The sequence below is a fragment of the Dama dama genome, chromosome 6, assembly GCF_033118175.1.
Source record: "Dama dama isolate Ldn47 chromosome 6, ASM3311817v1, whole genome shotgun sequence".
Taxonomy (NCBI): Eukaryota; Metazoa; Chordata; class Mammalia; order Artiodactyla; family Cervidae; genus Dama; species Dama dama.
In genome coordinates, this window is record NC_083686.1 from 19618385 (window position 1) to 19632152 (window position 13768).

The following is a 13768-nucleotide window of genomic DNA, read 5'->3' on the forward strand; positions in this document are numbered from 1 at the left end:
GCGGGGGAGAGAAAATCTTTAAGGGGTCTCCGGAATTAAACGTGACAGCCAAGTTACCCTCAAGTACGTCACTTGCAGCACCAACACTAACCCCTGGGCGGCGCACTTGCGGCTCGGCTGTCCTAGAGTGCGAGCGGCTCCCGCCGGGGATTCACAGCTCACCAGCCAGGCCGTTCACGGGGGCGGGCCTCACGCCCCTCGGCCCGCTCGGGACCGCCCTTCAGGGCCGCGGCCTGCGGCCTGAAGGGCGGGGCCGGTGGGCATCACCCTCCAAAGGTGGAACCTGCGAAGGCCGAAGGCGGAGGTGCCGACCGAGGGGTACCTGATAAGAGCCGCCGGTTAGGGCCAGCTCCGCTAGGACCGCTCGGCCATTTGCAATGCAGCTGTAGGTGATCGTCATAGTAGGCGAGCTAATGAAGGGAAAGCTCCCGCCGTATCTAACCGCCCGCGACAGTCTCGGGGCGGTGACTGGGGCGGGGCTTCGGGAGAGGGCGATGTCTGCGCAGGCGCGAGGGCCGGTTGATTGGCAGCCAGGGAGGCGGGGCCATCTCTTGCCTGGGCTGAAACTGATGAAACCGGGCGAGGTCTCTGGAAAAACTGGCTTTGGGTGAGTGAAGCCTTTCTTCGTGGTCATTCTTAAAATCAGTTAAGAGCCAGTTACTTCACAGTGTTTACGTACATATGATTCATTCACAATCTAGGACATATGAAATATCGACCTCGATCTAAAAGGAAATTCATTCATGAATTCAACAAGCACTTTTTGAACTCCCACTGTGCGCTCCCTAAGTACTTAGATGAATAGATATGCAGAGGTAGGTTCCAGACCCTGATTTTGAGGAGTTCATGTTCTAGTAGTGGTCAAGGAGGCACATGCAGGCAAATGCCAATCTCAAGTGGTAGATGTGCGCTCTGATGGAAAGATAAACTGATCCCACAAGCTGGAGTGGACGCAACTAGTCCTCCTTGGGAGAGGGAGCAAAGTTTCGAAGTCACTGTCCCATTATGGAGGATGGGTTGGGGTTCTCTTAAATGGGGAAGAAAGGTAGGACAGTCTAAGCAGAGGGAACAGCTCTGTGAAGGCTTGGAAGAAGGCAGATGGGTGTAGGGAATGGATGTGAGTGTGTGTCAGAGGGAAGGTGTGTGGTGGAGTGGGTAGGAGATGAGAGTGGGAGGAGTGGTAGAATGACTTGTTCTTCTAGACCTGGAGTTTGACTAGGATATTTTAAAGTATAAGCTTCAGATAAGCTTAGATATTTTCATTGGCAAGGTGTGGTAGAGTGGAATATAGGCATTGCCATTTACCCTGTGCCTTTATTGTAACTTAGCCTTTCTGAGACTTGGTTTCCTAATCTTTAAAACAGGGATAGTTGTCAAGTTTAAATTAAGTAATTGTGCAGAATACTCAGCACACCATAGATATGTAGTTGCAATCTTTAGTGTGATAAACACATTAACGAGAATTACTGTCTTGCTTCTGATGGTATAACTTTAAAGGAAAAAGAGTCGATGCCTGGCTGGTCTTGAAGACAGGTAGTCGATTGAATTTATCTTAACCCAGTGCAATCAAATAGGATTTGACAAGCAAGCAGCAAAACTGGTCTGGACTGTAACTATTAAAAAATGGCTTGTTGAATCCTATATCCTTTTGTATAAAGGAAATCTTGAATCAATGTGTCTTACCAGCTTAGAGATAATGTCTTGTGTTATAGGTGGGATGCCTGAATCACGAGTACTGATCATGTTACTTACATGTGGGAAAAAGAAATATGTTAATTCTGAGGTGATATATTGGTATATTCTTGCTTGCTGTAAAAATAAGCTTAATAAGCTTGGCCGCACTGCCTTGCTTCTTCTGTTTAGTAAATGGTGGTGCTGAAAGTGACTGGGCAATGAGTCCTGAACTGTAGTAATGACAACAAGCATCTGATGGTTGGTGACATGTATATGGGACCTTCCCCATCATTGGTCTTATCTTGTCATATTAAAACAATCCTGTAAAACTAGTGTGGGGGGTTAACTTTGCACAGTCCACAAATTCAGGCCTCAGCAACATAAAGCATGATTTATAACACACCTCTGCCTTTCTCGTGAGCCTAATTTTCCCTGGTATCTGTGCTTACAAAGAGAAGTTTCCTCAGTGAACTCAAAATTTCCCTTCTTTCTACATGGGGCGCCATTTGTGTGTGTGTGTGAGGAACCTGGAGGAGCAGGAGGTCTCCTGATTGAGGACCTTCATCTTGCTCAGGTGGCATCTGCTGCTAATATTTGTTTTCTGTTTGTCTCTGCTCATCAGTTCACACACCCCACTTGGGACCTCCAGGTTCCCTCATGAACTTTGGTTCTCTCTCTACCTCTTCTGTGGTCCTCTGAGGGATGGGGGAGACTTTCTGCTGCTCCCTCATGCCATTCGGAGGCTTTGGGAGGTTCAAGAGGCTGTCTCAGGACTCTGGCCAATGCACCGCGCTGCCTTCCCTCCTGTCATACTGTCTCTCTGTTGCCTTGAGGGAGCAGCTCTTGGACCTTACCTCACCTGGGCCCCAGCGACTGAGTGTCTTCTCGTCCCACACCCTGTCTCCCCTCAGCTCCCAGCCGGGGCTCTGGGGCTGAGTAGATTGCTTCCTGTGGACCCTCTGTGCTCCTCCAGCCTGGAGAGACTCCGGTGAGCCCAGGTGGGGAGCTGCCCAGCTCTAGGCAGACCTCTCAGTTTGTGGCATTACTGTTGGCTTCTGTATCTCCAGCCTTTTCTTTCTGTACGCTGTCTCTTCAGGGAGTTTCCAAAATCTATTTTGAAACCTTTAGGAAATTTTTTCCTTCTTTCCCTGCTCGTCCTCCTTTCATTTTCTTTATTTTCTGTTTTTAATGCCAGAAGAATGATAGAGCCTAAAAACCACAGCAGGCAATATAAAACAGCACAGGTATTTCTGTCTTTCCCTAGATGGTTTTGCAAAATCTTGGGGGTGGAGTAGAAAGAGTGATGAGAAGATGGATCCATGAGAAGGAGAAATGAGACACTGTGCTCCTGTCCATTTCTTTTATTTATTTTTTAAAATTAATTAATTTATTTTTAAATTGAAGGATGATTACTTTACATGTCCATTTCTTTTAAAACAAGGCTTTTAGACCTTTCATGGACCAGCAAATCTATCATTGCTTTTTTAAAAGTTTATTTTTTATGTTTTTTGGCCACGCTGTGTGGCATGTGATATCTTCTTCTATATATGTGTACACCTCCCCCCCCCCCCCCATCTTCTTTATCCATTTCCCTGTTGATAGATGTTTAGGTTGTTTCCATGTCTTAGCTATTGTAAACAGTGCTGTAGTGAACACTGGGGTGCATATATCCTTTCAGATCATGTTTTTCTCCAGATATAGGGGCAAAGAAAGAAAACCACAATCACAGAAAACTAATCAAATTGATCACATGGACCAGAGCCTTGTTTAACCCAACGAAACTATGACCCATGCCGTATAGGGCCACCCAAGACAGACAGGTCATGGTGGAGAGTTCTGACAAAATGTGGTCCACTGGAGAAGGGAATGACAAACCACTTCAGTATTCTTGCCTTGAGAAACCCTTGAACAGTATGAAAAGGAAAAAAGATAGGACACTGAAAGATGAACTCCCCAGGTCAGCAGGTACCCAATATGTTACTGGAGAAGAGTGGAGAAATAACTCCAGAAAGAATGAGAGATGGAGCCAAAGCAAAAACAACACCTAATTGTGGATGTGACTGGTGATGAAAGTAAAGTCTGATGCTGTAAAGAACAATATTGCATAGAAACCTGGAATGTTAGGTCCATGAATCAAGGTAAATTGGAAGTGGTCAAACAAGAGATGGCAAGAGTGAACATCGACATTTTAGGAATCAGTGAACTAAAATGGACTGCAATGGGAGAATTTAATTCAGATGACCATTATGTCTACTACGGTGGGCAAGAATCCCTTAGAAGAAATGATGTAGGCCTCATAGTCAACAAAAGAGTCCGAAATGCAGTACTTGGGTGCAGTCTCAAAAATGACAGAATGATCTCTGTTCATTTCCAAGGCAAACCATTCAATATCACAGTAACCCAAGCCTATGCCCCAGCCAATAATGCTGAAGAAGCTGAAGTTGAATGGTTCCAAGAAGACCTACAAGACCTTCTAGAACTAACACCCAAAAAAGATGTCCTTTTCTTTATAGGGACTGGAATACAAAAGTAGGAAGTTAAGAGATACATGGAGTAACAGGCAAATTTGGCTTTGGAGTACAGAATGAAGCAGGGCAAAGGCTAATAGAGTTCTGCCAAGAGAATGCACTGGTCATAGCAAACACCCTCTTCCAACAACACAAGAGAAGATTCTACACATGGACATCACAAAGTGGTCAATATCAAAATCGGATTTATTATATTCTTTGCAGCCAAAGAAAGAGAAGCTGTATACAGTCAGCAAAAACAAGACCAGAAGCTGACTGTTGCTCAGATCATGAACTCCTTATTGCCAAATTCAGACTTAAATTGAAGAAAGTAGGGAAAACCACTAGACCATTCAAGTATGACCTAAATCAAATCCCTTACGATTATACAGTGGAAGTGACAAATAGATTCAAGGGATTAGATCTGATAGAGTGTCTGTAACTATGGACGGATGTTCATGACATTGTACAGAAGGCAGTGATCAAGACCATCCCCAAGAAAAAGTAACACAAAAAGGCAAAATGGTTGTCTGAGGAGGCCTTACAAATAGCTGAGAAAAGAAGAGAAGCTAAAGGCAAAGGAGAAAAGGAAAGATATACCTATTTGAATGCAGAGTTCCAAAGACTAGCAAGGAGAAATAAGAAAGCCTTTCTCAGTGATCAGTGCAAAGAAATAGAGGAAAACAACAGAATGGGAAAGACTGGCAATCTTTTCAAGAAAATTAGAGATATTAAGGGAACATTTCATGCAAAGATGGGCTCAATAAAGGACAGAAATGGTATGGACCTAACAGAAGCAGAAGATATTAAGAAGAGGTGGCAAAAATACACAGAAGAGAAGAAAAAAAAATACACAGAAGAACTGTACAAAAAAGACCTTCATGACCTAGATAGCCACAATGGTGTGATCACTCACCTAGAGCCAGACATCCTGGAATGTGAAGTCAAGTGGGCCTTAGGAAGCATCACGATGAACAAAGCTAGTGGAGGTGATGGAATTCCAGTTGAGCTATTCCAGTTGAGCTATTTCAAATCCTGAACGATGATGCTGTGAAAGTGTCGCACTCAATATGCCAGCAAATATGGAAAACTCAGCAGTGTCCACAGGACTGGAAAAGGTCAGTTTTCATTCCAATCCCAAAGAAGGGCAATGCCAAAGAATGTTCAGACTACCCCACAATTGCCCCCATCTCACTTGCTTGCAAAGTAATGCTCAAAATTCTCTTAGCCAGGCTTCAACAGTAGGTGAACCGTGAACTTCCAGATGTTCCAGCTAGATTGAGAAAAGGCAGAGGAACTAGAGATCAAATTGCCAGCATCTGTTGGGTCATCGAAAAAGCGAGAGAGTTCCAGAAAAACATCTACTTTTGCTTTATTGACTATGCCAAAGCCTTTGACTGTGTGGATCACAACAAAATATGGAAAATTCTTCAAGAGATGGGAATACCAGACCATCTGACCTGCCTCCTGAGAAGTCAGTATGCAGGTCAAGAAGCAACAGTTAGAACTGGACATGGACAACAGACTGGTTTCAAATCGGGCAAGGAGTACGTCAAGGCTGTCTTATCATATTGTCACTCTATTTATTTAACTTCTATGCAGAGTACATCATGTGAAATGCCAGGCTGAATGAAGCACAAGTTGGAATCAAGATTGCTGGGAGAAATATCAATAACCTCAGATACGCAGATGACATCACCCTTATGGCAGAAAGTGAAGAAGAACTAAGGAGCCTCTTGATGAAAGTGAAAGGTAGGGTGAAAAGTTGGTTTAAAACTCAACATTCAGAAAATGAAGATCATCGCATCTGGTCCCTTCACTTCATGGCAAATAGATGGGGAAACAATGGAAACAGTGACAGACTTTATTTTCCTGGGCTCCAAAATCATTGCAGATGGTGACTGTAGCCATGAAATTAAAAGACACTTGCCCCTTGGAAGAAAGACTATGACCAACCCAGACAGCATATTAAAAAGCAGAGACATTACTTTGCCAACAAAGGTCCGCCTGGTCAAGGCTATGGTGTTTCCAGTAGACATGTATGGATGTGAGAGTTGGACTATAAACAAAACTGAGCACTGAAGAATTAATGCTTTTGAACTGTGGTGTTGGAGAAGACTCTTGAGAGTCCTTTGGACTGCAAGGAGATCCAACCAGTCCATCCTCAAGGACATCAATCCTGAATATTCATTGGAAGGACTGATGCTGAAGCTGAAACTGCAATCCCTTGGCCACCTAATGGGAAGAACTGACTCATTGGAAAAGACCCTGATGCTGGGAAAGATTGAAGGCAGGAGGAGAAGGGGATGACAGAGGATGAGATGGTTGGATGGCATCACTGACTCAATGCACATGAGTTTGAGCAAGCTCTGAGAGTTGGTGATGGACAAGGAGGCCTGGCATGCTGCAGTCCACGGTGTCACAGAGTCAGAAACGACTGAGTGACTGAACTGATGAGCAAAGTGGATTCTTAACCATTGCACCATCAAGGAAGTCCCTGTTATTGCTTTTTAGAGATTAGCTTCTCAGGAGAAGTCACTAATTTTGAATCATCCTCTTTCTTAAGTTGCTAGAGCTTTCCAAGTATTCCACAAGGTGGAGACTTTCAAGTACTTACTAATTCAAGATGCTCCTTGTTAAGTATTAAGGTCTCCTGTAAAGGACTGTTCTTTTACTTATTGTTGTTCTTCAGAAATGGAAATATTTTTATAGTTTTTTTTTTTCCTTGTAGCATGTGATTACTGTAGAAGTTCTAACAATACAGCAGTAAAAATCTGTTTGAAAGTGAAAGTGAAGTCGCTCAGTCCTGTCCGAGTCTTCGCAACCCCATGGACTGTGCCTACCAGGCTCCTCCATCCATGGGATTCTCCAGACAAGCGTACTGGAGTGGGTTGCCATTGCCTTCTCGGGGGGATCTTCCCAACCCAGGGATCGAACCTGGTCTCCTGCATTGCAGGTAGATGCTTTACCGTCTGAGCCACCAGGAAGTCTCTTTACCATCCCATAAAAACAATGTAGTGATCTAATTTATATTTGTCTTTTTTTGTGTGTATTTTATGTTTAACATTAATGAAGACTTTTCTGAACTCTGTTTTTTGCTGTTTTTAAAATTAATTATGCATTGTTTTCTGTGACTGTCATCTCAAATATTTTCCCCCTGACGTTTACCATTTTCTCTTTCTTTATCGTGTCTGTTCATTTCCAGACATTTTGTTTTTTACCTCATCAAACATGTCAGTATTTTTTAATCATAATGTTGGACCTGAGTGGCATTTTGGGCAAGGCTTTCTTTCCTATCTCTATATAAAAATATTGCCTTATTTTTCTTCTGTTACTTTTATTTGTTTTAATGTTTAAATCCTTAATCCACCTAGAATTTGTTTTTATGTCTCTTGTAAGAGTAGGAATTTGTGTTTTCTCAAATGTACAGCCAGCTTTACATACCACTTGTTGACTGTTTTCCCCACTAGTCTGAAATGCCACTTTTACCATAGACTAAACTCCCCGTATACATTGTTAATTGAATTTTAGAGTTGATGTATAGGTCTATTTTTGTGCTGATATCACAGTGATTCAATAACCAAATCAATAAACCAAATTTACTTTTTACATTTAACAAATTGAAGAGAATGAATATATTTGCAATATTGAGTCTTCTCATCCAGGAACTGCAGTTAACTTTCTATTTATTCTACATTATATGTTTCTATAAAAGCTCTGTAAGTTTCGTCATAAAGACTTGACAAGCGTTTAAATGTTTATTCTGGGGTACTTTGGATACTCTTGTTAGTGGAATTTGTTTTCCATTATGTTTTCAAACTAGCTGTTTTTTTGCCATGTGGAAAATCTATTGGCTACATTTAATTTCTTTTGCATGTAGCCCCTTCTCCATTATATTGTACACTCCTTAAGGCCAGGACCTTCACACAGGGCTTTGCTTGGTATGAACATGAAATAGGATACTATTGTTGACCATTACATCCATTATCCTCAGTGGGCTTCCCAGGTGGCGCTAGTGGTAAAGAACCCACCTGCCAATGCAGGAGACACGAGAGACACGGGTTTGATCCCTGGGTTGGGAAGATCCCCTGGAGGGGAGCATGGCAACCCACTCCAGTATTCTTCCCTGGAGAATACCATAGACAGGGGAACCTGGTGGGCTGCAGTCCATGGGGTCGCAAAGAGTCAGACACGACTGAAGTGACTTAGCACACACATTATACTCAGGTACCAAGTGGAGGGAAACCTCAGGTAGCAATGATATTTATGGAAACTGATACTGATCGTGGTAGTGGGTAGAGATTGAAGGGAACTTGGAGTCAAAGCAGACCTTGACTTGAATGCTGACTCTTCCACTTTCTGGTTGTGTAATCTTGGCATCTCTGAACCTAGTTCCTTCCTTAGGCTTATCTCTGAACCTAATTCATAAAATGAGCTAACACACATAAAACATTTTGTGACTGGCTCTCAACAAGTATTCCATAATAGTTGGCTATTATGATCATTGGCTGAGTCCATATTGTCATGTAACCAAACCTATCCAGTAAAATGCACATTTAAGAAGGCATGGCCTGCCCTGTTGAGTTGCTTCTTCATTTTTTTTTTTTTTTTTTGGCCATGTTGCATGGCATGGCATGTGAGATCTTAGTTCCCTGACCAGAGATCGAACCCGCGCCCCCTGCATCAGAAGCTTGGAGTCTTAACCATGGGACTTCCAGGGAAGTCCTGAGTTGCTTCTTTATAGATTCAGTGAACTTACTGGAATCAGCATTCAAGGCACATGTTACATAAATTTTCTGAAATTCTTCCTTTTGAGAAATGGATTGTATGTTGGTCTCCTCTTTCTAACTTGCAAGTTCCCTGAGAGTAGAGGCCAAGTATTACTAGTTTTTTATTCTTCAGCACCTCACATAGTGGTGGACACAATTTAGGTGGACTGCATTTTATAGTATGAAGTATAATAATTTATTTTACCGTTCCCTTTTTTTAAAAAAATCATCCTCCCCTACTTTTTGTTGTTGCTGATAGAAAAGAAGTTGAACTGTCATCTTTGCTAGGAAGTGTAGCCAAGTTTAAGAGCGAATATGTAGATGGCAAAGATCTCTGCAGGCCACCCAAATGTAACTTTTATGCTGTAGTTGGTTTTATTTTTTAATTTTTAAAATTAAAGTATTTTATTTTTTTGACCACACCATGGGGCATGAGAGGTCTTAGCTCCCACACTAGGTATCGAACCTGATGTCCCTGCAGTGGAAACCCGGAGTCTAAACCAGGAAATTCCCCTATGCTGTGCTTAATCGCTGAGTTGTGTCTGACTCTTTGCAAGTCCATGTACTGTAGCCCACCAGGCTCCTTTATCCGCGGGGTTTTCTGGGGAAGAATACTGGAGTGGGTGTCCATTTTCTTCTCCAGAGAGTTTTCTGGGCCCAGGCATCGAACCTGTGTCTCCTACATTGGCAGGCAGATTATTTACGACTGAACCCACCTGGGAAGCCCACGCTGTAGTTGGTTTTAAACCTAATTGCCAGCAGAGGGCGCCCAGAGCACAGTTTTGAAGCAGAAATCTGACTGCAGTAGTGGTGGGGAAGAATTAAATAGGCGTGTTTGCAGAAGGAAACGAGAGCTAGGAAGGCGGCCGTTCCTTGTTTTCATTCTCATCTACTTTTGTAACTCGTTCAGGCCCAGACAGGCCTGTTCTCTTTTGTCTCCTGCTCAGCAGCTTTTCCCGGCCCTTCCCGTTCCTCTGGTTAATTACACAGACCGGCACACAGGGGTCATTAGGTCCTCTGGTCTGGTTTCTCCTTCAGCCAGCTCGGTTACTTAGCCCATACTCGGTGGGTGGACATTGGTGAGGATCTCAGAAAAACACCGAGGAACCCAGGAGCCTCACTTCATCATCCCCACTGAATAGAGCCCTCTGGAGGGACTTACAGGATAGGAAGGGAGGGCTTCAGGTGGTGAAGAATCCGCCTGCCGTGAAGAATCCGCCTGCCGTGCAGAAGACCCAGGTTTGATCCCTGGGTGGGAAAGAGCCCCTGGAGAAGGGAATGGCAGCCCACTCCAGTGCTCTTAGGGGGATAATCCCATGGACAGAGGAGCCTGGCGGGCTACAGTCCATGGGGTCGCAAAGAGTCAGACACGACTGAGCGACTAAAGCTTTCAGTTTTCTTTTCTCACTGGTAGGAAGGAGGGCTGGAGTTGGGTTCTCTGCGTAAGGAACTGAAGAGGCAAATAGGAACAGGCCGGAAGGGCTGTGGGAAGTGGGGTTTCTGGAGAGTAGGAGAAATGCCACTTCCTGCTCTATTATCTTGTGTAAGAAGATCTGGTGAGCACAGAACCACATGTGACGTGCCCCAACCACATAGACGCTAATGTTGGCCAGTGTTTCTTAACTTTTTCTGTGGAGTGCTAGGATATTAATAGATATTATGTGGGAATCAGATCTATGATCAAATAAGTGTGTCGAAACTGGGTTAAAAAACGGAAGAGGGAGTTCTACTGTGGGAGTTCTTAGATCTTTAGTAGTGTAATTAATATGGTTTGTGAACTTAGACAGAAAGGGACGTGGTATGAGATTTCCCAAACTTATGTGCACTGAACCTTTTTAACGAAAATCTATGCGTTGAGTATTGTGTGAATTACTCTTGAAAAGTGCAGAAATAATCTTGTCTAACGTTTAGGAAATTAGTTAATTACTCCATGAAATACTTTTAAAAGTAGCCTTGAAGCATGTTAAAAAGGACAGCATTTTCTTCAAAAGTCTCCTGTGGCTTCCCACGGCTACCCACTGTAGTCTTCTTACCTGGAGGATCCCATGGACAGAGGAGCCTGGTGGGCTGCAGTCCGGGGGTGGGGGGTCACAAAATTGCTGAACACGGCTGAGCCACTGAGTGTGCAGGCAGGGATGAGTGGGGTGCTGAAGGAAGCAATATCGAAATGTCAAGTGGGTTTAAAAATTTTTTTTAATTTATTTATAGTTTTGCTGTGTTAGGCTTTGTTGCCGCACGGGCTTTTGTCTAGGTGCGGAAGGTGGGGGCTCCTCTCTAGTTGCGGAACGTGGGCTTCTCACTGCAGAGGCTTCTCTTGACGTGGAGCGTGGGCTCTAGGGCACTCGGGCTTCAGCAGCTGCAGCATGTGGGCTGGGTAGTTGTGGCTCCCCGGCTCTGCCGCACAGGCTCAGAGTTGTGGTGCACAGGCTTAGTTGCTCCATGGCTTAGCCCCCCAGTCAGGGATTGAACCCATGTCTCTAGCATTGGCAGGCAATTCTTAACCACTGAGCCACCAGACAGGCGCCTTCCTTAAGTGGTGTTTTTGAAATCTCTCATGTCCATTACCATCCCTCTTTCCTCCTTAGATAGTCTGATATCATTCTCACTTCCTCATCCCTATAGTTGAGGATCTATTGAATTGTGGGCCATTGCTGGCCCTGGGAATAACTGTATCCCTCAAGCATGCTGGAAGAGAGGATGTGGTTGTGAACTATTGTCCTGGAGTCCAAAATTCTCTGCCTGTTGTTTAAAGTTTTCTATTGTCTTCTTAAACCCGCCAAATCTCCCTCAATTTAACCTCCTCTTTCCCATATTATTTACCACTATATTCTGCTCATTGACCTCAGAGCATATTATGCTGATTCTGGGCTGGAAGCTCTTGGACACACAATCTTTCTCAGCATTCTCCTAAATCCTCTTCCATCCTGCAGAATTCCACTTAGATGTTACTTCCTTCAGAGGTCTCCAGTTATCCCCCAGCCTACACCACTTATTTTTTTTACAATATTGGTTTCAGCTCATAACTGCAGACAGCTAATTTTTTGTTGACGAAACTGTTGAGTTTAAAATGTTTATAAAAGGACTGGAAGGCAGAGCACATTTCTCTGCAGAAATATTGTAACTGAGTCAAGGTGTATTTGAAATAGAAATAGTAGAATGCAGTCTCTAGTAATTAAGCAAAACAGTAACTCTAGTGATTAAACAAAACAGGGAATCAATAAGATTGAATTAGCTTACTCTCATTTATCTTGGTGCTGGTGTTTAAGGGAGAGCAGGTTTAATTAAAGGCAGATGAACAGGTGCTGGAAATTAGTGGCTATCCTGAATGGGCCTTATGGGGCAATTTCACAGAAGACATAGGCTTTATGTTATGTCTTCATTAGGTTAAAACTCCTAACTCTCTCTCTTTTTTTTAAAGTCTTTATTGGATTCATTATAATACTACTTCTGGTTTATGTTTTGGTTTTTTGGCCCCCAGACATGTGGGATCTTAAGGGATTGAATGCATACCCCCTGCACTGGCAGACAAAGTCTAAGTACTGGACTGCCAGGAAAGTCCCACAATTCTTAACTCCTTGTTCCCATGATGCTCGTGTCTGCTACTAGTGCTTTTGTATTTAGCCATAGTTCAGACTATTTTTGGCTTGGAAAAGGTTATGGGTAAATATCAGGAAAAATGGCAGAAAATAAGACCTCCAAAGATTTTTCTGTCCTTAAAGAGCAGTGAAAAAACTGAGGAAAATTTTCAGAATTAACTTCTTTAGAACTCTAGAAATTAATCAAAGGCTTGTAGTAACTCAGGAATTGTTTATTCATGAAAAATGGCTGAATCTTAGTGTGAGCATTGAGCTCTGTGGCATTTTAGCTTGCCCTAGTCCTTCCTGCCCCCACTTTCCAGTTATGCAATAGTCTTAAAAAATAATTGTCTACATTTCCAGGGAAGCTTGACAGCCACCAGAGAGGCCTGGAGGGCAAAATGTATTTGGAGTTTATTCAAAGCCTCTTTTTTTTTTCTTTTTAATAGAATTGTTGTGATCTGACTTATCTGGTGGTTCCCTGGAAGACTTAAATTACAAGACTGACTCAGAGCTCACTCAGTGCTAAAAATCTCCTTGCACAGAGGGAATTGTCAAGAATAATTAAAAGCAAGGATTTTAACTTTGCAGATACTTTAGATGAATAGCATTGGGGCAAACAGTAGACTGATAGCTTAAAAGGAATAGCTGGAGAATGCACTGTCCATGAGCTGAGCTGAGCTAAAGTCGCTCAGTCGTGTCCGAGGGGCTTTGAAAAACTTTAAAATATTCCTGGTAATCTAGAAGCTGTGTACATGGATGAGCTATGAATGTGCTTAGAAGAGACCTCAGAAGCCCCTAAGCTCTCATTCTTGATTGACCTCGAGGTTATTTGCAAGCAGGAAGTGAAGGCTAAAGTGGAGTTATAAGCTAAGTTTTAAAGATATGCTCCAACACTCACATAGAGTCATTCATAGTAAATTCTGGGAGATTGATTGGTTCTAGGTATTTAAGGAAATTTCTGTCTAATCATTAGCTCACCAGTAAGCTAGCCAAGTAGAGACACTATGTGATGAAGAATGTAGACTTTATAGAATTAGTTCAGGAAAGTCTCTAAAAAAATAGCAATAGCTCTAACAAGTGGTAACAATAACAAGCACTATAGGTACGGTGAGCAAAAATCTGATTGCCAGAGTTGTCATATTATTTTAAATGTTTAGTTTTTTTTCATCAATATTTTAAAAATCTATTTAAAAATATTTATTTATTTATGTGACTGTGCTGGGTCTTAGTTGTGGCATGC

At 42.9% G+C, this 13768-nt stretch overlaps 1 long non-coding RNA gene across 1 annotated transcript in view; it reads left to right on the plus strand.

Annotated features, from left to right (window-relative positions):
- Positions 1–546: 546 nt before the first annotated feature.
- LOC133058759 (uncharacterized) overlaps positions 547–13768 on the plus strand; it is a 76199-nt gene continuing 62977 nt past the window's right edge. Inside the window, exon 1 of the long non-coding RNA XR_009693373.1 lies at positions 547–607. This is a non-coding gene — a long non-coding RNA (uncharacterized LOC133058759). The remainder of the gene's footprint in view (positions 608–13768) is intronic.